Source organism: Piliocolobus tephrosceles, chromosome 17 (genome assembly GCF_002776525.5).
Source record: "Piliocolobus tephrosceles isolate RC106 chromosome 17, ASM277652v3, whole genome shotgun sequence".
Taxonomy (NCBI): Eukaryota; Metazoa; Chordata; class Mammalia; order Primates; family Cercopithecidae; genus Piliocolobus; species Piliocolobus tephrosceles.
Genome location: NC_045450.1, coordinates 22,669,798 through 22,695,911, shown reverse-complemented (window position 1 = coordinate 22,695,911; position 26,114 = coordinate 22,669,798). Strand labels below are relative to the sequence as shown.

General features: G+C 46.2%; 1 protein-coding gene and 1 non-coding gene across 2 annotated transcripts in view; one reads left to right on the top strand and one right to left on the bottom strand.

The window, feature by feature from the left end:
- Positions 1-26,114, bottom strand: part of CACNG3 (calcium voltage-gated channel auxiliary subunit gamma 3) — a 108,381-nt gene that overhangs the window by 24,094 nt on the left and 58,173 nt on the right. The gene's annotated exons all lie outside the window — the stretch shown is intronic.
- Positions 5,856-5,988, top strand: LOC111524219. The gene has a single exon (XR_002725726.1). It is a non-coding gene; the product is annotated as a small nucleolar RNA SNORA1 (small nucleolar RNA).

Genomic DNA, 26,114 nt, shown 5'->3' with positions numbered 1-26,114 from the left:
ATTTACTAGGATATTTTTTCAATACGGAGAAATAATACAAAGAAAACAAGAAACAGTCCATTACCCTTTATTCGGTTAATCTCTTTTAAATTAAAAAGAATAGATGTACGTAGAGAATTAAAACAGTATGGAAGGGATTAAACGTGCTTTCTCCACCACCAAAAATTCTCTCACCTGATAACTCAGCAGAAGAATTTTTTGTTAACTGCACGTGGAGTGAAATTATGTCTAAGCTGAGAGCTGAAGGTTAATTAGAAGTTAATCAGAGGAAGGGAGGTGTGTTTCTCGAAGCAGAGGGAATAGCATGTGTGATGATGAGAGAATGAACAAGAGAAAAACTCATTTGGGAACTTAAAGTAGCTTAAGGTGTTTAGAGGATGAATGGTCTGGAGGACAGATCCAGTGGGTACAGGTGAGAGGAGAGGGGTGATGGGAACCGGGGAAGGTAAGTGTGAGAACTGGGTTGTGAAGATTGATTTTAGGTCCTAGGGATTCCCTAATGCCCAAGACAGATGGTCTTGATCCTCGGAACTTGCATTCTCATTGAGGAGAGAGACTATAGACAATATATCTGAGCTTTGAAAGATACAAAACACTGGGGCTGGGCACGGTGGCTCATGCCTGTGATCCTAGCACTTTGGGAGGCTGAGGCAGGCAGATCACTTGAAATCAAGAGTTCGAGACCAGTCTGACCAACTTGGCAAAACCCTGTCTCTACTAAAAAAAAAAAAAAAAAAAAAATTAGCTGGGCATGATGGTGCGTGCCTGTAATCCCAGCTACTTGGAAGGCTGAGGCAGGAGAATAACTTGAACCCCACTGCACTCCAGCCTGGGTGACAGAGCGAGACTCTGTCTCAAAAAAACAAAGAATATAAAACAAAAAACCAAGAAAGATACGGAACAGGATGATGTGATGGCAACTCTTCATTGGGTGGGGGCAAGTGGAGGGCAACACTGGATAGGGTTGTTGCAGAAGGGACACGAGCTCAGACCTGAAAAAAAGGAGCGAGTTATATGAAGAGTCCAGGAAAGAGCTTTCCAGGCAGAAGGAAATGGAAATGCAACGACCCTGGGGTGGGAGTGCACTTGGTGAGTTTGAGGAATGGAAGAGAGGCTAGTGGGAAAAAAGAGGGCATATTGCAGTGGTTTCACTGGGTCCATCAGCTGCCCTTCTAGCTGTCCCTTCAGCGCTGGGATCTCTGGAAAATCTAGGAGGTTGAGTTGCACATGGACATGGACCAAGGTCAGCCCCAGCTCTTTTTGAGGGTAGGGAGTAACCTTGAGGCCACCAGATTTGGGGTAACTGAAGGAACTGACTTGGTTCTGGGTGGCTTCTAAACATGCAGGAATGGGGAGGGAATCTAGAAATGGGATGTCTGTATTTTTAACTCTTTTTTAATTTAAAAATTATTATTATTATTATTAAACTTGAGGTCTCACTACATTGCCCAGGCAGGTCTCAAACTCTCGGGCTCAAGCTATCCTCCCATCTCTGCCTCCCTAAGAGCTGGGGTTACAGACGTGAGCCACCACACCCAACCTGTATATTTAACTCTTAAAGCCCTTTTCGTCTATCTCTGGGGAAAGTGGTGCTTCCCAGGTATTTGAGCTGAATAGGGGCTCAGAGTCCTCATTTTGAGTATTTCCTTTCAGATCTCAGCAGTGTGGGCTCCAGCCTGATCCTGGCAAGTGGTCTTCAGCAATCACAAAGGGGTATAAGGCTGCTTGTCTGTGGATTTTTACAAATAAGTCATATGGTTGCAATCTGGGGGAGAAATCGGCTGCCTCTTCTTCAGCAGGTGCCTATCTGACCTCTAGAAAGGTAGTGTGGTGTACTGGTAGGAACACAAGCTTTCAGTTGGAATCCTTGCCCAGCCACTGAGTTACTAACTGTATGGCTTTGTGCAATGGACTGAATGCTCACTTCCTCTCAAAATTCCTACCTTGAAATCCTAATGCCTGCAGGGCATGGTAGCTCACACCTGTAATCCCAGCACTTTTGGAGGCCAAGGCAGGAGGATCTGTTGAGCCCAGCAGCTCAAAAGTAGCCTAAGCAACATGGCAAGGCCCCTTTCTGCAAAAAGTTTAGAAATTAACTGGACATGGTGACACACACCTAGAGTCCCAGATGCTCAGAAGGCCAAGGTGGGAGGATCGCTTGCATCTGAGAGATTGAGGCTGCAGTGAGCTATCATTGCACCACTACACTCCAGCTTAGGTGACAGAGGACGACAAAGGAAATCCTAATGCCTACGATGATGGTATTAGGAGTGGGGTCCACTGGGACATGATTAGGTCATGAGGGTGGGGCCCTCATGAATGGAATTAGTGCCCTTATAAAAGAAACTCCAGAGAGCTCTCTTGTTCTCTTTCTGCCATGTGGAGACACAGTGAAAAGACAGCCATCTGCAACCCGGAAGAGGGCCCTCACCAGTACCCCACCATGCAGGCACCCTGATCTCAGACTTCCGTCCTCCAGAACCATGAGAAACAAATTTCTGTTATTTGCCAGCCACCCATCCTATGGTGCTTTATTATAGCAGCCCAAATGGACTAAGACACCTTCTTCCCCTGGGCCTTGATCTCTTCATTTTAGTTTTTCTTTTTTTAATTTTAATTTTATTTTTTCAAGGTAGAGATGGGGTCTTGCTATATTGCCCAGGCTGGTCTTGAATTCCTGGCCTTACACTATCCTTCCACTTTGGCATCCCAAAGTACTAGGATTATAGGTATGAGTCACAGTGCCTGGACTTGATCTCCACAGTTAGAAAATGTTAATGATTGACCGGGCGTGGTGGCTCACGCCTGTAATCCCGGCACTTTGGGAGGCTGAGGCAGGCGGATCACGGGGTCAGGAGATCGAGACCATCCTGGCTAACACCATGAAACCCCGTCTCTACAAAAATACAAAAACAAAATTAGCTGGGTGTGGTGGTGGGTGCCTGTAGTCCCTGCTACTCAGGAGGCTGAGGTGGGAGAATGGCATGAACCCGGGAAGCAGAGCTTGCAGTGAGCCAAGATCACGCCACTGCACTCAGCCTGGGAGACAGAGTGAGAATCCATCTCAAAAAAAAAAAATAAAAAAAAAAAAGCCAATGATCTCCAGATTGTTGCGGTTTCTTTCTCGTTTTTTTCTTTTTTTTTTTTTTTTTTGAGACAGAGTGTCACTCTGCTGCCAGGCTGGAGTGCAGTGGTGCAATCTCGGCTCACTGCAACCTCTGCCTCCCAGGGTCAAGCGATTCTCCTGCCTCAGCCTCCCAAGTAGCTGGGACTACAGGTGCGTGCCACTAAAATTGCAAGAGTTCAGGGCCTAGGGTTAGACAGACCTTGGTTTTATGACTCAGTTTCCCCTTCTATAAAATTATGTATTGGGCTGGGCACAGTGGCTCACGCCTGTTATCCCAGCACTTTGGGAGGCCGAGGCAGGCAGATTTTTTTTAAAAAATATTTTTTGTATTTTTAGTAGAGACAAGGTTTCACCATGCTGGCTAGGCTGGTCTCCAACTCCTGGCCTCAAGTGATCTGCCTGCTTTGACCTCTTGAAGTCTGAGGTTACAAGCATGAACCACTGCACCCAGCCTGTTGGGGGTTTCAAAAGAAATCATCATAGTATCCATGTTTGTTGAGATGTACTCTGCCAGGCCTTGGGTAAGGGCTCTTTTGGTATTCCCCACAATCCCATGAAGCAGGCACTGTTGTTGGTCAAAGGATGGGCTGAGGAGCACGGATTTTGGAGGCAGAATGAGTGGGTTTGAATCCCAGCTCGGCAAGTTGCTTAACTTACAAGTGCCTCAGTTTCCTCCTTTGAAAGCTGAGAGTAACAATAGGAATAGAAGAGTCAGCATTCGTCAAGTGCATTGGAGCAGTGCTTAGCACATGGGAAGTGTTATGTATGTGGATGTCAATTCAATAAATGTTTATTTTATTTTATGTATGTATGTATGTATATATTTGAGATGGAGTTCGCTCTATCACCCAGGATGGAGTACAGTGGTGCGATCTTGGCTCACTGCAACTTCTGCCTCCCAGGTTCAAATGATTCTCGTGCCTCAGCCTCCTGAGTAGCTGAGATTACAGGTGCCCACCACCACGCCCGGCTAATTTTTGTATGTTTAGTGGAGACGGGGTTTCACTCTGTTGGCCAGGCTGGTCTTGAACTCTTGACCTCAGGTGATCCGCCTGCCTCGGCCTCCCAAAGTGCTGAGATTACAGGTGTGAGCCACTGTGCCTGGTCCAATAAATACTTTTATAGAAGGGGAAGCCGAGTCATAAAACCAAGGTCTGCCTAACCCTAGACCCTGAGCTCTTGCAAAATCCTCTAAATAGCACTAACATAGTGCCGAGCACTGGGAAGAGGGTTAACAGGGGGCAGCTATTAATATCATTATCTCTATTTTGGGCATGGGGATGAGAGGAAACCAATGGAAAACTGGAGGGTATGGTCTTCATCCTGCCCTCACCCAGACACGATTACACATGTGCCGACCTGTGCATGTGGGTGCATGCCTGTGTGTGTATTCCCACAGAGCGCTAACTCAGGCAGGGAGCCCCAGGAACCATCACTCTCGGGAGGGAAGAGACCTAGACCAACCTGCTATGCCAATTTTGGCCAAAGGCCAGACAGAGCTTTCTGGGTCATTGAAAGACAGCTCTGAATTTAGTGGGTTTGACTTCAAGTCAAGAAATACTGGATCCAGAGCAGAGAGGCCTGGGGAAGTGAGACTGTCATCCAAGGCCCAATCTTTCCAAGTTTGCAGTCCTGAAGGGAGATCCTAAATGGGGAGTGGAGACGGGTTTCCCCAGGATGTCCCCACTCCAGTGGAAGAAGAGGATATCAGTAGAGTCTCTCAATGGGCTTCTCACATCCATCTCCTCTGCACGGCCCACACGGAGGGTCCTGGGGCAGACTTTGGTGGCTGTGAATCCACGAATCTAAGAGAGAGACATCACTTCTGAGCAGGCTCTGGACAGTCATGATGTGCTCAGAGTGAGGGCTGGCACTCCTCACCAGTCCACCTAGCCCAGCGACAGTGCCCGGAACCTGCTCAAACCCATAAACAGGGCCAATTCTGTAGCCAGAGCTTGACATCCATCTCAGCATGAGTCCAGCCAGTGCAACCACTTTCCAGGGGCCCCCAAAAGCCCAGCGTAGAGCTCAAAACAGAGGCCAACAGGAACCCAGAGTCCAGCGTTGTAGGTCTTTTGCTAGAACTCCTTTGTGAAGATTTTTGCTTCATGATCTCAGGAAGGAAGAGCAAATACCATGTGTGTTTATGCTTCCTGAGTACCTGGGTTAAGCCCTTGATTAAGAATGTTTGGGCTCCTGGTGCTACAGCAGATCTTTATTATCTGAGAATAAGGATGCCTTACAGCAGTGATTGTCAACATCGGTTCACATTGGAATTACCTTGGGAAGGGAGGCTGGGAAAATGCTGAAGCTGGGGTTCTACTCCCAGGGATTCTTTATCTGGGCATCTGAATTCCTCTCCTCTCCTCTTCTCTCCTGTCCTCTGCTATCCTCTCCTCTCCTCTCCCCTTCTTTTCTTTTTGAGAGATAGGGTCTTGCTCTGTCACCAGGCTGGAGTGCAGTGGTGCAATCATAGCTCACTGTAGCCTTAAACTACTGGGCTCCAGCAATCCTCCTGCCTTAGCCTCCTGAGTAGCTAGGACTGCAGGTGCACGCCACCATACCTGTCTAATTTTTAAGGGTTTTTTTTTTTTTTTTTTTGGTAGAGATAGGGTCTTGCTATGTTGCCCAGGCTGTGGATTTTTCAAAGCTCCCTGGGTGATTCTAACTGTGCAGCTTAAATCAAGGACCACACCTTCAGGTGAGTCCACTCAAAAATAGGAACTAAAGCCTCTTTCTAGATGAAAATGGGCACTATCAATCATAGTGTCTGAAAATTGTCAGTGGCTAAATTGAAGCACAGGTTATGCTTCCATAACAGTGTATGTATTGCAGTGGGGACAATGAGACCTGTAACATTTTGAAAATTTTTTTAAAAACATAAAATAAAATAAACCCGGGGACTCCTATTCCATAGTAAACAATCGAGTCCAAAAACGTGCTTCCAACTTGATCTGAAAATGAAATTATAATTCAGGAAAACATGCCGATGTTTTCTGATCTTCTTCATGCACTAGGGTGAACAAAAAAAGTAAGCTTTGTTGATTTCAGAACAGCAGGGGTGGGGCATGCATAATTTTTCCGATAAAATCACGTGATCCAGTATGAAATCTTTCCCTTCCCTGACAAGATCATGAAGTTTGACTTTCACAGCAGGATCATAAAATGGGTCATTTTTGCAAGAAATATTTGAGCATGTCATCAGTTTTCCTAAGGGCTCCTGTTAATCCTTTGATATTCAAATCATTGGATGTGTCTATCACATCATCATTCTTGTCAATTTTCTCTTCTTCCACTGTTAGCTTGTGTCCCTCCAGCAGGCTCTTGTCTACCCATGGTTAACACATCACGTTTTGCCTCCTATTTTCGTTGTATTGTCACGTGTTGACAAGAGCTGGCAATCGGAAAGAGGCTGCCGGACAAAAACCGGGAATTGCAGAGTGTTAAATGGGGCAGGGGTGTGGAGTGGAGTGGGGAGGGGATGCCTGTGTAGAGAACGATTTTATAACTGGTCCGGTCGTGAATGCACATATTCATATTAAGACAGAGTTTACTTGCCTGTCCGTGCAACCTTGCATATACAGGGATTTGGATATTGAATTCATAGTAACAAGGACCCTGAGCTAAACTTGGCCCCTAATCAAGATGAAGCACTTAGGGTATAACAATTACAAATTACCACTTCTCATAAGAGAACCACAAGTCAGTTTCTGAGAAATAAATATTTTCTTCTCGTGTACAGAACTGTGGTTGGTGCATATCCTGATTTATTCTTTTCTCATTCTTTTTCTTTTTTTTTTGAGACAGAGTCTTGCTCTGTTGCCCAGGCTGAAGTGCAGTGGCACAATCATGGCTCACTGCAGCTACCATCTTCCAGGCTCAGGTCATCCTCCCTCCTCAGCCCACCAAGTAGTTGGGACTGCAGGTGCATGCCACCACCCCTGGCTAATCTTTTTATTTTATTTTTGTAGAGATGGGGTCTCACTATGTTGTCCAGGCTGGTCTCAAACTTCCGGCCTCAATCGATCTGCCACCTCAGCCCCCCAAAGTGCTGCGATTACAGGTATGAGCCATCACACCCGATCCCTGATTCATTCTTTTGTTCAACAGATATCCGGAGAGGCACCTACGTTACTTGCGTTAAGCACTGTTTCTAGCACTTGAGATTTATCAGTGAACAAAACAGACCAGGCTGTTATATTCCAGTGGAGAGAGATCTAGAGTAAACAAAGAAATAAATGAAACAAATGCATCACTAAAAAGGAAAAGATAATTTCAGTGCTAAGTTCCATGAAAAGAATAAATCCTGGAGAGAATGTGATTGGGATGGGGAAGGACAGTCGTGAGATTGGGTGGACAGAAAGGACCTATCTGAGCAGGCAACCTGAGTGAGAAGAGGAGGTCACCCATGGGAAGATTTGAGGGAAGGGCCTTCCAGGCAGAGTAAACTGCAAGTGCCAAAGCCTTGAGGAAGGATGACACTTAGTGTATTTCCAGAACCAAGACAAGCTCAGGGCAACTGAAACAGGGCAAGTGAGGGGGAAAGTGGGATGAGATCAGGAGATCAGGCCCATGAAGGAGCAGGCACAGATCACGGAGCTTCTTACAGTCCAGGGTCCAGAAGTGAAAAGGAGCATACATAGTCCAGGCTTTGGAGGGTTTTCAGCACATGAGAAACACAATCTGATTTGTAGTGTAAAAGATCTCTTGGCCTGCTAGGAACTTGTGGAGGAGCAGAAATGAAAGTGCATCTTAGAGCAATCATTGAAAGTGATCTTGGGCTTTTTGGAGAAGCCACTGGTGATGGGGGTGGAACAATAATCAAGCCAGAGTCCACAGAGGTATGCCTCGTTGAGAGAGGGTCCTACCTTAAAACCAAGTATGGGGAATTTAATGAGGAACGACTTCCGTGCTACCTGTCATTTTTTGCAGGCAGTGAATAGCTTGCTTCATTTCTAAAGAGCCTGGTTTTGAGCTCTTTGCTTGATCAGCCCATTGAATGGGTTTAGGAGGTTTAGAGTGAACTATTTTCCTTGGTCCTTCATTATTGGGTTATTGAGGGTTTTGATTCAGGTCAGTCCTGGAGCTCAGAGCCAAGAGCCCAGCCCTTCCTAGCCTAGACCACAGGGCATGCTCACCAACACAGTACCTTGAAACTTTGTAGACGTTGCTGTAGGAGTCAACAATTAGGTAGAGTAGTCATGTGTTTGGGGTACCAGCAAAGCAGGGGTACAGAGAGGGAGAGAGAAAGAGAGAATGACAACTACAAATTATTTGATATTTGACATTTGCAAAAAGCATTGAAATGCTATGGAAAAGAACCAGATGTGTGTTGATCTTCCTTATTTAATAGCTTAGTGTTACTAACACTGGAGATGTATGAGGGTAGGGTGGCCACCCTGACCATTTCAATGCTTAGAGTGTTTGAAAGTCTTCTTAACCCTGCCTTGGCAGGCATTAAAAAGCATGCAGAACTCATCCTGTTTCCAAACCACAGAGGCTTCTGGGGCTGTAGCAGGGGTTCTGGGGAGAAGGGTTGAAGAGAGCAAGGGTCATAGATGTGGCTCCTGGGTCTTAGATGCTTTTTAACTGGTGACATCTCTCTTTCAGAGGTGCCTGGAAAAATTGGGTCCACCTGCATGAGAATCACCTGGGCTCTTCTTCAAACAAACAAACAAACAAACAAAACAAGTGCATTCCTGGACACCTCTGCAATGCCCTGAATTACAGACTTTGACAACCTGTGTTTTTGAACAGGTTTCTCCAAGATTCTGAGGCATAGCAGAGTCTGAGAGCGGTGCTGTGACCTCAGGAGGTGCTCCAGCCTCTGTCGTCAGATGGACACACCATATTGTCATCACATCACAACAAACTTGCCCTCAGGGAGTATTTGAGACCCTGCCTGGAGGATAGGCAAGATAGGTTTGGGAGTGTGGAAGGTCTGTGGGGAGGGTTATTTCCTCTTAGAAGATTTGGGATTAAGGCCTTCTGAGACTGAACTGAGGTCTCCCTACAAACAAGCATTACAGCCATGGCGAGTCCTGAGTTCCTGACTGCAGCTGTGAGTGCAGAGCTGGTCCGTACCTTGGACTTGGGTTTCACTTTCATGGGCCAACAGAGTTTGACATCGTTCCCTAATGCACACGGTCACTGGGATGCGCCAACGGACTTGAGAGATGCTCATTGTGTGCCATTTAACTTATGCTTCATTACCAGATGCTACTGGTTGTTTTCTTTTCTTTTCTTTTTCTTTCTTTCTTTTTTTTTTTTTTTTAGACAGAATCTCACTCTGTTGCCCAGGCTGGAGTGCAGTAACTCAACCTCAGCTCACTGCAACCTCCATCTCCTGTGGTTCAAGAGATTCTCGTGCCTCAGCCTCCCAAGTAGCTGGAATTACAGGTGCATGCCACCATGCCCAGCTCATTTTTGTATTTTTTAAGTAGAGACAGGTTTCATCATGTTGGCTAGGCTGGTCTCAAACTCCTGACCTCAAGTAATCCACCTGCCTTGGCCTCCCAAAGTGCTGGGATCACAGGCGTGAGCCACTGTGGCCCAGCCACTGTCAGTTGTTTTCTAATCCTGTAAGCAGCATGTAAATAGCACAATGACAGTATAATGTGTTGAGGTTCAGAGTTTAAAAGATTATTTTTGAGCCTAATTTGGCACTTTCTTCATTTAAAAAGGTAATGCAGGAAGAGTTAAAAACAAAAACAAAAAAAAGTGACGTCTCAACTCCTCAGAGACCTGAGCTTAGATTTCTGTTCCCTGCAAACTCCATAAACATGTGCAGAATCAAACCCACAAAACTGGAGCCTATGTTTAACTGTCTGTATAAAGAGCCACGCTTTTTGACATTTTGTGAAATGTTAGCATTCTGACTATGCTAAGCTGAGAAAGAGAAGAGAGCCTCCTGGATCTGTCTCTAGCTACCCTGGACTGCTCATTTCAACCCTCACTGGTCAGCTCTGCCCAGCGCTAACAGATTTGCTCCCAAGCAAATCCATCCCAGTCCCTGACATTTATCCTGGGCGTCTTTTACTCTCTTCTATTCATTAAGCATGGGCGGTTGCCACGGCAACCATTAACTGCACCTGACATCCAGGAATAGTTCTGGCGTTTTGAGCAAACACCACACTGGGATTTAGTTCTGCAAGGTAAAGACCTGGACGCCTCCCTCCAACTTGCATGGACGTCCTGGTGGTTCCCACACCCCTGCTCGAATCTGAGCTATCCGCAGGCCTCTTGGCTGGAGAAGGGAAGGAGGGTGGTGTCTCCTCCCCCAGATCCCCATTCTCCCTGCCCACTCAGCTCTCAGGATTTTTGCTAGTTGCCATATGATGGGGGAGTGGCGGGGGCTGTCTCTGAGTGGGGTGAGTCTACGGAAGGGTGTATGTGTGTGTGTGATGAAGTTGGGGTGAGAGTGCGGGGCATCCCAGGTTATCAGAGGTGGACGCAGACACATTTTGGAAGAGCAAGGAATGTAAATGGGCACACAATCCGCGTGTGAGTGTGACTCTGTGTGGGTGCACTGGTGAGTACATGTCTTATGGCTGCCAGGCCTTTGCAGCTGATGCTCTTTCTGCCTGGACCACTTTCTCCCAGCCCTTCATGGAGCCATCAGTTCCCCACCTCACTTGAACATCTCCAGTCACTTTCTTTGTCAAGCTTACGACGATCTGTGAGTGTGCTAAATATCTTGTTTATATTTATTTCCTAGTTTATTTTCTGACTTCTTATTCCCTTGAATATAAGAACCACTGAATCCCAAATGTCTTGCACCCAACCTGGTACACAGTAGATGCTTTATAACTGTGCCCTGAACATCAGTCTGTCTTTTGTATATGTCTGCAGGGATCTTGGGCAACTTCTTGTTGGATGGTGACAAAAATCCTTAACCTGGCCTACGAGATCCTGTGTGATGCGGCCCCAGCCCATCTCCAGATCCTTCTCACCCAAGTCCTGCCGCACAAGCTTTGTTTTATCTTTCCTGCCTCAGGGCCTTTGCACGAGCACCCTCAGCCCCCAAATATTCTTCCCTTTCCATCCTGCATTTGAGAATTTCTATCTGGGCTTCAGATCTTACCATAAATATATCCCTAGGCTGATGCCATCCAATAACCTGCCCTCACAGCACCCTGTGCTTCTCTTTCAGGCACATATTACAAATAATTATTTATGAGCTTAAAGATGTGTCTGCTTATTCCTCTCCACTGTAAATCCCAAGGGAGCATCTCTGTCTTGCTCACTGCTGTCTTCCCAGGACCTGGCACATAGTAGGTTGTTAAATAAACAAGTGGACAAATGAATGTATGGGATGAGTATTGAGTATTTCCTCCATGTCTGAATTGTTTTTATTTTGTTTGTTTTCTGAGAGAATTTCTTGCTGTGACACTCAGGAGTGCAGTGGCGTGATCACAGCTTAGTGCAGCCTCAAATTCCTGGGCTCAAGTGATTTTCCTGCCTCAGCCTCCCATGTACCTGGGAATACAGGTGCTCACCACTATGCCCCATTACTGTTTTTGTCTTTTGTAGAGATGGGGTCTCACTATGTTGCCCAGGCTGGCCTTGAGCTCTTGGACTCACACAATCCTTCTGTCTCAGTCCCCCAAAGCATTGGGATTACAGACATGAGCCACTGCACCTGGCCTGTTCTTTTTTTTTTTTTTAAGACAGGTTCTCACTCTGTCACTGAGGCTGGAGTGCAGTGGTACAATCATAGCTCACTGCAGCCTTGAACTCCTGAGCTCAAAAGATACCCCCAACCTCAGCCCCCACACTGACTGGGAATACAAGCACATGCCACCACACCCAGTTAATTAAAAAAAAAAATATATATATATATATTCATAGAAACAGGGTCTTCTTATTTTCTTTATACACACACACACACACATATATATACATATATACACACGCATATATATACATACACACACACACACATATATACACACATATATTGGCCTCCCAAAATGCTGGGATTACAGGCATCAGTCATGGCACCCGGCATGGATGAACTGTCCGTTAAGCTTTGTTTATTAGCATCTCGTCACTGCCTGAGTCTCTCCTTTCATTCCAGAGCCTCTCTGAGCCCGAGTCTTCTTTTCCTCTTCCTTCTCTCATTGCTATGGCTTTTTTTTTTTTTAATTTGGGGTCCCTGCCTTGGCCACTCCTTAGAGACTTAGGACTTCCCCTCTCTGCATGAGGAGGAAGCCAGGCTATCATCACATTGGCCGCCACCTCCTTCATCCCCATCACCTGCTGCCATTAGCAGGGAGAGGGCAGCCTCTGTTTCTGGCCTGAGCCTTGAGGCTGGAGCCTCCAGTTAGGTGTCATTAGCTAGACCGGTTCAGGATCAGGTGGCAGGGGAGAGAGATCATGGAGTGTTTCTCTGTGATGGTCAAGGGGCTGAGGTTACTGGTCTGTGCCAGGCATCTGGAGGGAACATCTGTTTTAGCTGCCAGAGGAGCTTCCATTCTCCCTTCCACTGGTAAGGCTACCCTCATTCCACTGTAGGGAATGTCTTCTCTCCCACTTCAGCCTGTGCAGAGAGTGAGGTGAGCATAGGGCGACTCCACTGTCAGTTTCAGAGGTGGACATGTGATTCAGTCCTGGCCAATCAGAATTCTAAATTCTCCTGGCTACAGTGGTTGGCTAAGAGGGTGAGCACACAACCTAGATCTGGCCAGTCAACATGCCTCACCACCCTGATTTGAGTGATTGGTTCAGGGGAGGGCAAGTGACCCAGTTTATCCAGTGAAGATTGTCTTGGAACCTTGGTTAGATATGTTGAGAAAGAAAAACGTTATTTTCCATTGAGTGGCTAAGCTAGTGGGCTGGGGCTACAGTTGCCAAGCCCTCCACCCCCTACCCTTGGAGACAGCAAGCTTGAGGGTGAAATCAAGGCAGAAAACACATAACTGAGAGGTGTTGATGGTCTGAATCTTGCTAACATCATTTGAGCCCCTGGCTCCAGCTGTGCTTGAAACAGGTAAACCTTGGGTATTTCAGTTCCATCAGCCAATAGCTTATGTGGCTGCTTAAGCTTATTTGAAATGGGTTTCTGTACTTTGCAACTGAGAGTCCTCACAAACTGAGAGTCCTCACCTGTTTGGAACAGCAGCACCTACCATTTATTAAGCTCTAACTATGTAATAGTCTCCCAGTCCCAGCTTTGCCTCCATGCCTGCTCTGCAAACCTGAGCAACTCCCATTACCATTTCTGATCTTGGTTTCCACAGTTGTGAAAAGAAGCTCATAAACTCTGCTTTTCCTACCTGTCGGGCTTGTTGTGAGCATCAGAGCAGCTCAGAAACTGTGAATCACCAGCCTGTGCTGCAGAACAATACTGAGCACCTTCTCCCAGCAGCAGAGCTCGCTGGGGTTGGCGGGGCTTGCGCTCAGCAATGCATTCTAGCTGTTGTGCGCTATCCCTGGGGTGTGGCTCCTAGGACTTGGAAAAGGGAGCTCCCAGGGTCCTGAGTGGTCCTGGTCTCAGGAGTGTGAGAGAATAGAGTGGGCTAAAGATTGGTGGTGGGTGACTCTGCTGAATGCTAACTGATGTCCCCCCAACCCTTGTTCCCATGTACCTGATAATGTTTCTTTTGTCCCAGGGAATGAGGACATCTCAGCAGATGCTGTCATGGATCAATGATCCAGACCGGATGTACCCACCTCTGCTGTCCCCCAGAATTTAGACACCCCTCAAGGGAAGGAATTGGCTGATATTAAAGAATTGGTTGATATTAAATTCCTGCCCTCTTCCCCCAGCAGACACAGAACTCATAACAGAAATTCATTCACTCATTTCACTCAATAAATAGCTGCCACATGCCTGGCATCCCTGCAGGCACTGTGGCTCTGGGGGCATGACATAGAGCACTCTTGGATCCTCCAAGGGGATGGAGAGGACAATGGAACAAATGACCTCCAACAGCAATCGGAGCTAAGAAGACCCTCAAGATAAGGGGCTCGGAGTGACCGAGGGTGATGAGGCAGGAAGGGGTTCTCTGAGGGGACTGTGTGGCCTGAGAGCTGAAAGGGGAAAGAAACAGCCTCCTTGCAAATCAGGCCAAGTAATGCAGGCAGAGGGAAGAGGAAGGGCTGGCCCTGTAGCAGCATGAGCTGGTACATGGAGGGACAGAAGGGAACGGCAGAGTAGAGGGAGAAGGAGGGAAAGGCTGAGAGAAGGCTGAGGCCACGGGAGAGAGAGCACATGGGCCACTGAGGAGCATTTATTCCAAGGGCAATGGGGGTTTCAGGGAGGGGGGTTAAGCAGGAGAGTAATATGATAGGATATGCATTTTGTAACTGGTCCCTCAGGCTGCCAGATGGAGAATGATCTGGGGTGGGGGCAATGGTGATTTGAGCTAAACTGGCAGCTGGGGAAGTGGGAGAAGCTGTTGCCTTTGGCTACGATGATATTTTTGAAGGCAGAGCCAATGAAACTTGGTGTGTTGGGTATGGGGAGTGGGGGAAACACGCACCAATGATGTCTATGCTTTTGACCTGTGTATGGCTGGGGTAAGTAATGGTACTAGGAAATGAGGTGGAAAAACTAGGCAAGAGGCAGGTTTAGCAAGGAAATTAAGAAACGAAGTTCACTTGCAGAAAAATAAAGTTATATTCACACACACCTGGGTTTGTGGGCTGAACTCTGTATTCATTAGAAATACAAGCAAGGCAGATGACGGTTCAAATCCCAGCTCCACCATTTCCTGTGTGACATTGGGACTTTACCTTTATCGAACTTCAGTTTTTTATACACAGGGATGGCAGTGTCTTTCGAACAGGCTTTACTGTTGTCTGGCTCTTTGAGAATTCAATAAAATAATGTATATAAGAAATTTAGTGGCCGGGTGCATTGTCTCACACCTGTAATCCCAACACTTCGGGAGACCGAGGCAGGCAGATCACCTGGGGTCAGGAGTTTGAGACCAGCCTGGTCAACATGTTGAAACCCTGTCTCTACTAAAAATACACAAATTAGCTGGGTATGGTGGCATGCACCTGTAATCCCAGCTCCTTGGGAGACTGAAGCAGGAGAATTGCTTGAACCTGGGAGGCAGAGGTTGCAGTGAGCCGAGATCTCACCACTGCACTTCATCCTGGGCCACAGAGTGAGACTGCCTCAAAAAAAAAAAAAAGAAGAAGAAGAAGACATTTGTAAGGTGCTATACACATTCTGAGTGCTAAGTAAAAGTTAGTTTTATTCTTCTTCCCTCTGCCCTTCCAGGCAAGGGTAATGACTCCATTTGTGTATTGATATTTATTAGTATCAACCTGTGGGAGTGATGATCTTGACTTACTGAGAGTGGCTGTGATCCAACCTCAGTATCAACGGCTTTATATAAACATGAAGTCAAACCGACCTGGGATTGCATCTTGGTACTACCTCGTAGTAACTGCACCCCTGAGCTAGTTATTCTACCTCTCTGAGCTTCAGTTTTCTTTATTTAAAATAGGTGTAATGCTGCTATCCTCAGAAGACTGCTATGAGTATTAAAAGGCCACTGTAAACATCAAAAAGCTTGGGAACATCTTAGATAATCTTTATTAGGGGAAGGATCAGATTCACGAAGGTCCATCCATACTAGGGTCTAGTATAGGCAGCAGTCATGAAGAATGAGGAAGCTCTGACCATATGCTGACCCGGAAAGATGTCCATACGGAAGGCCTCATCTCTTTCTCTCTCTCTCTCTTTTTCTTTCTTTCTTTTCTTTCCTTCTTTCTTTTTTGAGTCCTGCTGTGTGGCCCAGGCCAAATGCAGTGGCTGAATTATGGCTCACTGTAGCCTCAACCTCCCAGGCTCAAGTGATCCTCCCAGCTCAGCTTCCTGAGCAGCTGGGACTACAGGCATTTGCCAGCATGCACAGCTAGTTAAAGTTTTTTTTGTAGAAACAAGCTCTTGCCATGTTAGCCAGGCTGGTCTCAAATTCCTGAGTGCAAGTAATCCTCCCACCTCAACCTCCCAACGTACTAGGATTACAGGTGTGAGTCACCACACCTGGCCTTCACCTCATTTTGGAAGGCAAAAAATATATGTGAGTGGATTGTAAGGCTGATTATGTGAATGGTGGCCCTGGGAGTTGAGCAGTACACCACCTGAGCAACTGTATGGAGGTATTTTGTGGCTTGATGGCAAAATAGGTAGATATTGATTTAGATTATAGACACAATCATAGATAAAGACATGAGTATAGCTATGTCTCAATATGCACGCAGAATGATTGAGAAAGTTACTTTAACGAACCTCTGTGGGTTGGGGAGGGGATAGAATTTGAGAAGCAGAAGGGGAAAGACTTGCTTCTTACACTCTCTTCTTAAAAGGGCTTTAGGAGGGAGTTTTACCTTTTTTTTCCTTTTTGGCTCCATTTTCCTGTATTTTTCGAATGTAAAAGTCTTCTAAAAACAGAGCTAATGCATAAGAAAATGTTTAGCTAAGCACTGCCTGGCACGAGATTTGTTTGTTCAATAAAAATGGCAACTGAAGAGAAAAAAGAGTGTGTTTAGTGGGGAGGGGGCAGAGGAGAAGACTAAGAGAAACTGGCTGTGAAGCATTCAGCTTCTCTTGGCAGCTTGTGGCAGGTACCCAAGGGTAGCCGGCGTTCCTTTGAGGTGCTAATGACCTGATAAGAGTCATTCACAGGCACTGGCTGGGCGGTGTTCTCTGGGGCATCTGGAGACGGTGCTCCTGCCTCACCTAACAGAAGGAATGATGCTGATTTGAGCGTGTCAATCCAAATAGGAGAGTGAGAGTCATCAGCGGGGCACAGGGTGGGGGTGAGGGTGGCTATGTCTGAGTTCTGGGCTCTTCACTGCTCTCCTCCCGCCTGTCTGGTTTCCAATTCGGGTTCCCCCATTGAATTAGCTGTATAACTTTGGCAAGTGACTTAACTTCTTGAGGCCTCAGTTTCCTCATCTGGTAAATGGGTATACAGTAGTCCCTTCTCATCCACACGGGATACATTCCAAGACCCCCCGTAGATGTCTGAAACTGCAAATAGTACCAAATCCTATTTATGCTGATTTTTCCTCTACATACCTACATATGATAATATTAATTTATCAATTTGGCACAGTAAGAGAGTAACAACAGTAGCTAATAAAACAGCACAATTATAACAGTATATCATCATAAAAGTTATCACTCACTGTGGCCATAACTCTTGCAGTTTGAGATGTGACAGCAAAACTTGCCTGGATTTACTTTTCACAATTTCATGGATAGGAGATTCCTGCCCTAGATCTTAGCAACCTCAATAGATGATTTTCTTTTCTTTCCTAAGTCGAGGACTTTCACTTTTTCACTTAAAGGAATCACTTGACAGCTTCACTTTGGCATATTCGAATGGCAAGCACCACTACTCTTGTGAGCTGGGGATACTATTAAGTAAAACTAGGGTTACTTAAACACAAGCACTGTAATACTAACACAATTAGTAACCGAGACAATGCTGATAACCAAGACAATTCTTTTTATTTTTATTTCATATTTATTTATTTATTTATTTATTTTTCAGACAGAGTCTCACTCTGTTGCTCAGACTGGAGTGCAGCGGTGAGATCTCAGTTCACTGCAACCTCCGCCTCCCAGGTTCAAGCAATTCTCCTGCCTCAGCCTCCTGAGGAGCTGGGATTACAGGCACGTGCCACCACACCCAGCTAATTTTTGTATTTTTAGTAGAAACGGGATTTCACCATTTTGGCCTCAAGTGATCCTCCCCCCTCAGCCTCCCAAAGTGCTGGGATTACAGGCATGAGCCACTGCGCCCAAAGTGCTGGGATCACAGGCATGAGCCACTGCGCCAGGCCTGATAACCAAGCCAACGGTTAACAGGCCGTTAGCATGTACAGTGTCGATACTTGGGACAAGGGAGGATTCACACCCCGGGTGGGACAGAGCAAGATTTCATCACACTACTCAGAACAGTGTGCAGTTTAAAACTCATGAATTGGGCCAGGACCTGTAATCTCAGCACTTTGGGAGGCTCAGGTGGGAGGATCACTCAAGGCCAGGAGTTTGAGAACAACCTGGGCAACATAGTGAGATCCTTTTTCTGCCCAAAATGAAAAAGAAATTAGTTGGGCATAGTGGTGCATGCCTGTGGTCCCAGCTACTCGGGAGACTGAGGCAGGAGGATTGCTCGTGCCTAAGAGGTTGAGCCTGCAGTGAGGTGTGATCACGCCACTGCATTCCAGCCTGGGTTACAGTGCAAGACTGCATCCCTAAAACAATAAAATAAAATAAGAAAAACGTATGAATTGTTTCTTTCTGGAATTTTCCATTTAATATTTTCGAACCTCAGTTGACCATAGGTAACTGAAAACAAAGAAAGTGAAACACAGAACACAGTAAAAGACTCATTAACTTTCAGCTAGGATTAGTATTAGTATATTAGTATTAGCATTATTTCTAAGACCCACAATCCCTTATCCAAGCTCCTGAAATCCAAAAAACTCTGAAAAAATAAAAGTTCCTTGGAGTTTATACAGCAGCAAACTGTGAGGTCGTCACATGGACTTACTTGGGAGCAAAATCTGACCTGAGCTGACTTGGGAAAGTATTCATGGTCTTCATTTATTTCACTTGCTATGATTATTTCTAAGTTTTGCTGCAGAGCAATGAATGCATTTGACAGCAGGGTGCTGCCCCCGGGGTGTTAAGTTATCTGTGGTAAATGAACCCTCATACCTTTGTCAAATCCTAAACATTTGAATTTCTGAAACACGTCTGAGTATGAGACTGTGGGCCTATTCCATAATGGGTACAGCAGACCACACATTCCCCAGTTTTTATGCTTTTCTCCATATATTTATGTCACATGCTTTAATATTTATGTTACATTTCTCTTGTGAAAGTTGTGAGAATAAAAATGGAGTCACTTGTGTTACAAACCCTGACAATCCCAGCACTTTCAGAGGCCAAGGCAGGCAGATCACTTGAGGTTAGGAGTTCAAGACCAGCCTGGCCAACATGGTGAAACCCCATCTCTATTAAAAATACAAAAATTAGCGGGGCATGGTGGTGTGCACCTGTAGTCACAGCTCCTTGGGAGGCTGAGGCAGGAGAATTCCTTGAACCCAGGAGGTGGAGGTTGCAATGAGCAGAGATTGCGCCACTGCACTCCAGCCTGGAACAACAGAGTGAGACTCTGTTTAAAAGCAAAACAAAACAAACGAAAAACCCTGACAAGTCTGGGGATGATGACTCATGCCTGTAATCCCAGAATTTTGGGAGATTGAGGCAGAAGGATTGCTTGAGGCCGAGAGCTCAAGACCAGCCTGGGCAACACAGCAAGACTCTATCTCTACCCGGAAAAAAAAAACAAAAAAAAAAAGCCAGGCATGTCGCATGCCTGTAGTCTCTGCTATTGATTGAAGCCAGGAGGTCAAGTGTGCAGTAAGCCATGATCACACCACTGCACTCCAGCCTGGGAGACAAAGCAAGACCTCTTCTTTTGCAAAAACCATAACTTTGCGCAAAGACCATTGCAACCTTACACAAAAAAATACTTCTACAAGGACATCTTCCCAGCAACTGCCTGTCCAGCCTCGAACTGGCACCACCCTTGTTATTCATCCTTGTAGCCAAGGATAATTATCTCAAAACAATTACAGAATCCTCCTGATTTTTCCTTTAAAAACCTTCATCTTCCTTTACTTCCCTGCCTAAATATGCGCATAGTTCACTATGGCACCTGTATTCCCATTGCAATGCCTATTCCCTAATAAACATCATTTTCTTTTGAAGCATTTTCCTCTCCGTTTGTCATTTAGGTTGACACTCTTTAAATCAACCCGGCTTTTTTTTAACTTAAATTTATTTTCAAAGGAAACTTTATAACCCAACTGTAAATGGAAAGTGAGTATCTCTGGCTGTAAATAGAAGGCCACTGTAAAAATAAACACAACGAAAACAAAATGATGTTATTCAATTCCGGCTAGATACCGTGAATTGAAAAGGAAATAGCTTTCTCACCATGTGGTGAGATCTTATTTAATGCCTTGTCTGGATACCACATAGCAGCCTTGGTAGATGCTACCTGCAGCCAGGGAGCCTCCTACTGGTGGGATTGCCTTCCTGGTAGAAGGAAGGGGATAGTTAGCCCCCGACCCCTTCAACCTGAGGTGGGTAGCACGGATATTCCATGCTTAGAGGAGCAGCATTAACAGCTGCCCTTCCTCTGGTTAGAGCACCCGGAATATGCCCAAAGCCACTTGGTAACATGTGCACCCACCTGCAACAGAAAATGTCCTTATGAACTCTAATCACAATGACATTTATTACCATTGAGCCAATACTGCTGGCAGGTGCCGTAGTATGACCAGGGAGTGGTGAGCCTAGTAGCTTGTTTTGGCTGGAAGTGAGACCCCAGGGTCTGGGCAGTAGGCAAGAAGCTGCTGTTTTTTCATTCATTCATTTGAAAAAGGATATACTGGCTGGGTGTGGTAGTTCATATCTGTAATCTCAGCATTTTTGGAGGCTGAAGTGGGAGGATCACCTGAGGTCAGGAGTTTGAAACCAGCCTGGCCAGCATGGTGAAATCCTATTTCTACTAAAAATACAAAAATTAGCCAGATGTGGCAGCGTATGCCTTTAGTCCCAGCTACCTGGAAGGCTGAGGTAGGAGAATGGCTTGAACCTTGGAGGCAGAGGTTGCAGTGAGCTGAGACTGTGCCACTGCACTCCAGCCTGGGTGACCGACTCCATCTCAAGAAAAATGAAAAATAAAAACAAATTTGCCAAAGGAAATATTGAGTGCCTCCTATGTGCTAAGCACCATACCTGACTCTAGGGATGCTGAGGGACAAAGCTCCTGCCTTTGTGGATATGCGAGAGATGGAAAGGATCACACGAAGGAAATAAGGAGGCAGAATAGTCTGTCACAGCTGGAGGTTAGGGAAGCCTCTCAGAGAAGGGGCATCTGGGCTGAGAGCAAATGCCAAGCATGAGCAGCCACACTAAGATGAGCGGAAGAGTATCCGGGCTGGGTGACCAGCAAGCACACAGGCCCAGAGGCCGGAATTCTCACCTCTCATCACCCCATCTTCAAGGAAGCACTTCTCAAGCTTCAGGGGGTGCAGAATCCTTGGGAGTGGGGGTCACAGGGGGGTTGGCTTAAGATTCCTGGGCCATAGCTGGACAGGCTCTGATTGAACAGGTCTGGGGTGGGGCCTGAGGTTCAGCATTTCTTTTTTCTTTTTTCCTTCCTCCCTCTCTCCCTCCCTCCCTCCCTTCCTTCCTTCCTTCCTTTTCTCTCTCTTTCTTTCTTTCCTTCTTTCTTTTCTTTTCTTTCTTTCTTTCCTTCTTTCTTTTCTTTCTTTCTTTTTCTTTCTTTCTCTTTCTTTCTTTCTTTCTCTCTCTCTCCTTCCTTCCTTCCTTCCTTCCTTCCTTCCTTCCTTCTTTCTTTCTCTTTTACTGGAGTACTGGAGACAGAATCTCCCTCTGTCACCCAAGCTGGAGTCAGTGGCTTGACCTCAGCTCACTGCAACCTCTGCCTTCTGGGCTTAAGCAATTCTTGTGCCTCAGTCTCCCGAGTAGCTGGGATTACAGGTATGCACCACCACGCCTCGATAATTTTGTACTTTTTAGTAGAGATGGAGTTTCACTGTGTTGACCAGGCTGGTCTCGAACTCCTGACCTCAAGTCATCCGATCTTGGCCTCTCAAAGTGCTGGGATTACAGGTGGGAGCCACTGAGTCTGGTCTTCTTCTACACCTTCTTACCCATGTAACCTTGTTTGAATTTCTCAACATCTCTAAGCTTCAGTTTCCTCAACTGGAAAACTGGAATGGCCAATTATATGAGATAATATAAAGCCCCTAGCATGTCCCTGAGACATGGGACATGTGAACAATAATGACGATGATGGTTATTATGTAGCCTGGTGGGTCACTCGTGGGACTCTTCCATTCACAGGAGTTCCCTATGTAGGAAACCGGTGTCATGATGCCTCTGTCCCAGGTACTATACTAGACTTTCTCCATGCTGTGTGAGTCCCTGTGCATTCTAATTCATATTTCACTGGCAAGGACACTAATACTCAGGGAAGATAAATTATTTAAGGGTGACCCAGCCAAGCAGTGAGGCTGGAATTTGAACAAAGGTCTTTTTGAAATATGCTGTTAGTTTGGAATTTCTACCAGGTCTGTTTGTTTCCACACCACATGGGGCCACTGTGTCAGGAACTTGGGGGAAGTCAGATTAACTGGGCCGAACTGTGTCACTCGCTCCCAGGAACCAAGGGCTGGGAAGGAACAGCCTGGGCCAGTCTGGGTCTGGTCAGAGGCCCTAAGGTCTTTGGGGAGTGCAGTGGAGTCTGGGGGTGTCTTAGCTGGGGCTGCTGTGAGGAGGACTGGGAAGGTGCCCAGAGCACCGGGAAGCCACAGATGAATCAATCAGTTGATGCCCCAGTAAGCAACATGGTGCCTATGCCAAGCTGGCTCTGTGGGGGACACAGAAAAGCAGGCCATGTCCTTCCCGCAGGAGCTTTGTCTCACTGGGGAGAGAGAACACAGACTCACAAAGACAGAGTCGACTTTAGAGCAGGCAGAGAATGCTCTCAGGGTGCCAAGCATTTGGGTGGGGCTTGAAGGACAGGCCAAGCCTGGTCCTCAGTGAGGGTGCTGCCCTGGGAAGGCGTGGGGGCATGTTTCAAGAGATGGCATAGCTCCGACAATGGGGAGGGCTCCTGCCACGGGTTGGAAGAGGAGGTGAGAAAGGATAGCTGTGCCTGCTCTGGGTGCCCTGCATGATGGATGAAGTCCAGACGGTTCCTGAGAGCCCCCCAAAGCAGAGAAGTTAAAGTGATGGCGATAGCCTGGCTCCCAGGCTGTGTGATCTTGGACAGCTTGCTTACACTCTCTGAACCTCAGCTTCCTCCTCTGTGAAATAGGGATAATAATAGTATGAGCTCTCTACTTTTGCTGTAGCATTAAATGAAACAATGTCTGTGAAGTGCCTGGCATGCTGCCTGGCACACAGTATATGCTCAATAAGTGTTATTAATTAAGATGATGGGCCGGGCACAGTGGCTCACACCTGTAATCCCAGCACTTTGGGAGACCAAGGCAGGTGGATCACCTGAGGTCAGAAATTCAAGACCAGCCAGATCAACTTGGTGCAACCCCATCTCTACCAAAATCACAAAAATTAGCTGGGCATGGTAGTGGATGCCTGTAATCCCAGCTACCTGGGAGACTGAGGAAGGAGAATTGCTTGAACCTGGGAAGAGGTGAGGGTTGCAGTGAGCCGAGATCATGCCACTGCATTCCAGCCTCAGCAACAGGGTGAGACTGTTAAAAAAAAAGAAAAAGAAAAAGAAAGAAAGAGAGAATGAGAGAGAGAGAGAGAGAGAGAGAGAAAGGAAGAGAGAGAAAAAGAGAAAGAAAGGAAAGAGAGAAAGAAAAAGGAAAGGAGGGAGGAAGGAAGGAAGGCGATGATGGTGAGGCTAAGGGTGGTAATCAGAGTAGGAAGAAGTGATGTGATAGGTGTGTTCTGGCAGCTTGGGAAGTAAACCCCAGGAGTCCAAACATCCCTTCCTAGGATTTGGAGAAGACTGTTCCCCCTGCCGAATGCAGAGATGGGTAAACTTTGGTGAAAGGTGCAAAGCCAGTCAGCAGTAGAACAATCTGGTCCGCCTCCCAGATATATCACTCAGTGAATACTTGTTGATTTAATAGATTTCCAAAAACAATTCTGGGAGGCATTGCGAAGGCACCAGGGCTGCTAATGTCAGGGAAGTGGCAGCACCAGCCACTGGCTAGTCATTGTTCCCTGCTAGAACCAAGTCCTTTTGACTATCAGGTGGGCAAGACGCCTCCATGTTTCAGGAGCCTCCTGAAGAACCCAGGTGGAGAATAAAACTATCTTGCACAAGCTTGCAGCTTCTTTATGCAGTGGCCCAAGGGACTCACAGCCTTGCAAGCTCAGGGACTCTGGTTTTTCAATCACCACAATGCTCAGAGCCTGCAGCCCCTATTTTCCATCCTCCCATCACCCACTTGGGTTTCCTGATTGTGTGGGACTCCTGGAAGGCATGAAAATGAAGGAGAGTAGGTGGAGGTTGGAGGAGGAGGAGGAGGAGGAGGAGGAGGCGGCGAGAGTCCTAGGAGAATTTGCCAGGCTTCAAAATGAAGCTGCCACATGTCTGCTGGGAGTCGGTGGAAACACAGGGACATATATATCTATACCGTGAGGGCTGTGGCAGCCCACACATGCAGAACATTTTGATGGTTAATAAATCTTAGGGAAAAGAACTGGGCTTTGGTTCAGTTGTGCTGGAGACTAGGGAAGGGCCTGCTGTCCAGATTCATCCACGAGGACAAGTCTTCCTTCCTAACTTTTTCATATCAAGGGGCATTGGGCGAAAGGTCAAGGCTGCTCACAGCCCTTAGGCAGCTGACCTGGAGTTCGATCACCTGTGGCTGCTGGACTGCCCTGAGGGCCAAGGGGATTCTTACTACTGCATAAGAAGCTTGACTTCTGCCTGACTAGTCACGCGAGGTCCCACACTAAGAAGGGTCTCCGCTTCATTTAGTGCTCTACTGTCTGTTACTGTCTTGAAATTCTTAATATTTGTTTGAGCCAAGGGCTCCCCATTTTCATTTTGCTCTGGACCTCATAAATTATGTACTGGTCCTGCTCAGCACACCAGTAACCCATGACAAGCATACCTTGAGGAAAACTGTTTTGGCACATAAAAAACTTGCTAGATCTGTCTTTTTGGCCAGTTTCATTTTTTCATTTATCCTGAAGGGCATAGAAAAGTAAACGTTTTTAAAAACATAAGGTCGGGTGTGGTGAGCACTTTGGGAATCCCAGCACTTTGGGAAGCGGAGGCGGGTGGAGGACTTGAGGCCAGGAGTTCAAGACCACCCTGGCCAACACGGTGAAACCCCATCTCTACTAAAAACACAAAAATTAACTGGGTGTGGTGGTGCACACCTGTAATCCCAGCTACTCGGGAGGCTGAGGCAGGAAAATCACTTGAACCTGGGAGATGGGGGTTGCAGTGAGCCGAGATCGTACCACTGCACTCCAGCCTGGGCCACAGAATCAGATTGCATCTCAATAAATAAATAAATAAATAAATAAATAAATAAACAAACAAACAAAGAAACAAACAAACATAAAAGTCACTTTGGGAGGCTGAGGCAGAAGCACCATTTGAAGTCAGGAGTTTGAGACCAGCCTGGACAAAATAATAAGATCTTGTCTGTATATAAGTTAGCTGGGTGTGGTGGCATGTGCCTGTAGTTCTTGTTACTTAGGAGGCTGAGGCAGGAGAATCACTTGAGGAGGTTGAGGATGTACTGAGCTATGATCGTGCCACTGCAGTTCAGCCTGGGCCACAGAGTGAGATACTGTCTCTAAAAACAAATAATAATTAAGTAAAAAATCAAAAAATCAAAAATGTAAAAGTGCCAAAAGGAACTCTTGAGACAACTTAGTGTAGGGTTTACGAGCTTTGACTCTGGAGCCAGAGGGCCCAAGTTTAAATCCCAACTGTATTACTTCAAGCTGTGTGACCTGTGGCACGTTGTTTGGCCTTTCTGAGTTTCATTTTCCTCTTCTGTAAATTGGAGCTAATAATAGGATTTATCTCAGAGGGTTGTTTTGAGAAATAAAGGAGTTCACTATAAAAAGGTCTTGGAATAGTGAATGTTTTAATGAATATGTTCTAGCTGCTGTTATTTTTTTAAAAGACTAATGGCTATACGCATTAATTGCTGTTTATTCAGTGCTTACTGGATGACAGAAGCTTTCTTTATTTTCTTTCTTTCTTTCTTACTTTTTTCTTTTCTCCTTCCTTCCTTCTTTCTTTTCTTTCTTTCTTTTTCTTTTCGCCTTCCTTCCTTTCTTCCTTCATCCCTCCCTCCCTCCTTTTCTCTCTCTCCTACTTTCTTTCTTTCCTTCCTTCCTTTCTTTCTTTCTTTCTTTCTTTCTTTCTTTCTTTCTTTCTTTCTTTCTTTCTTTCTTTCT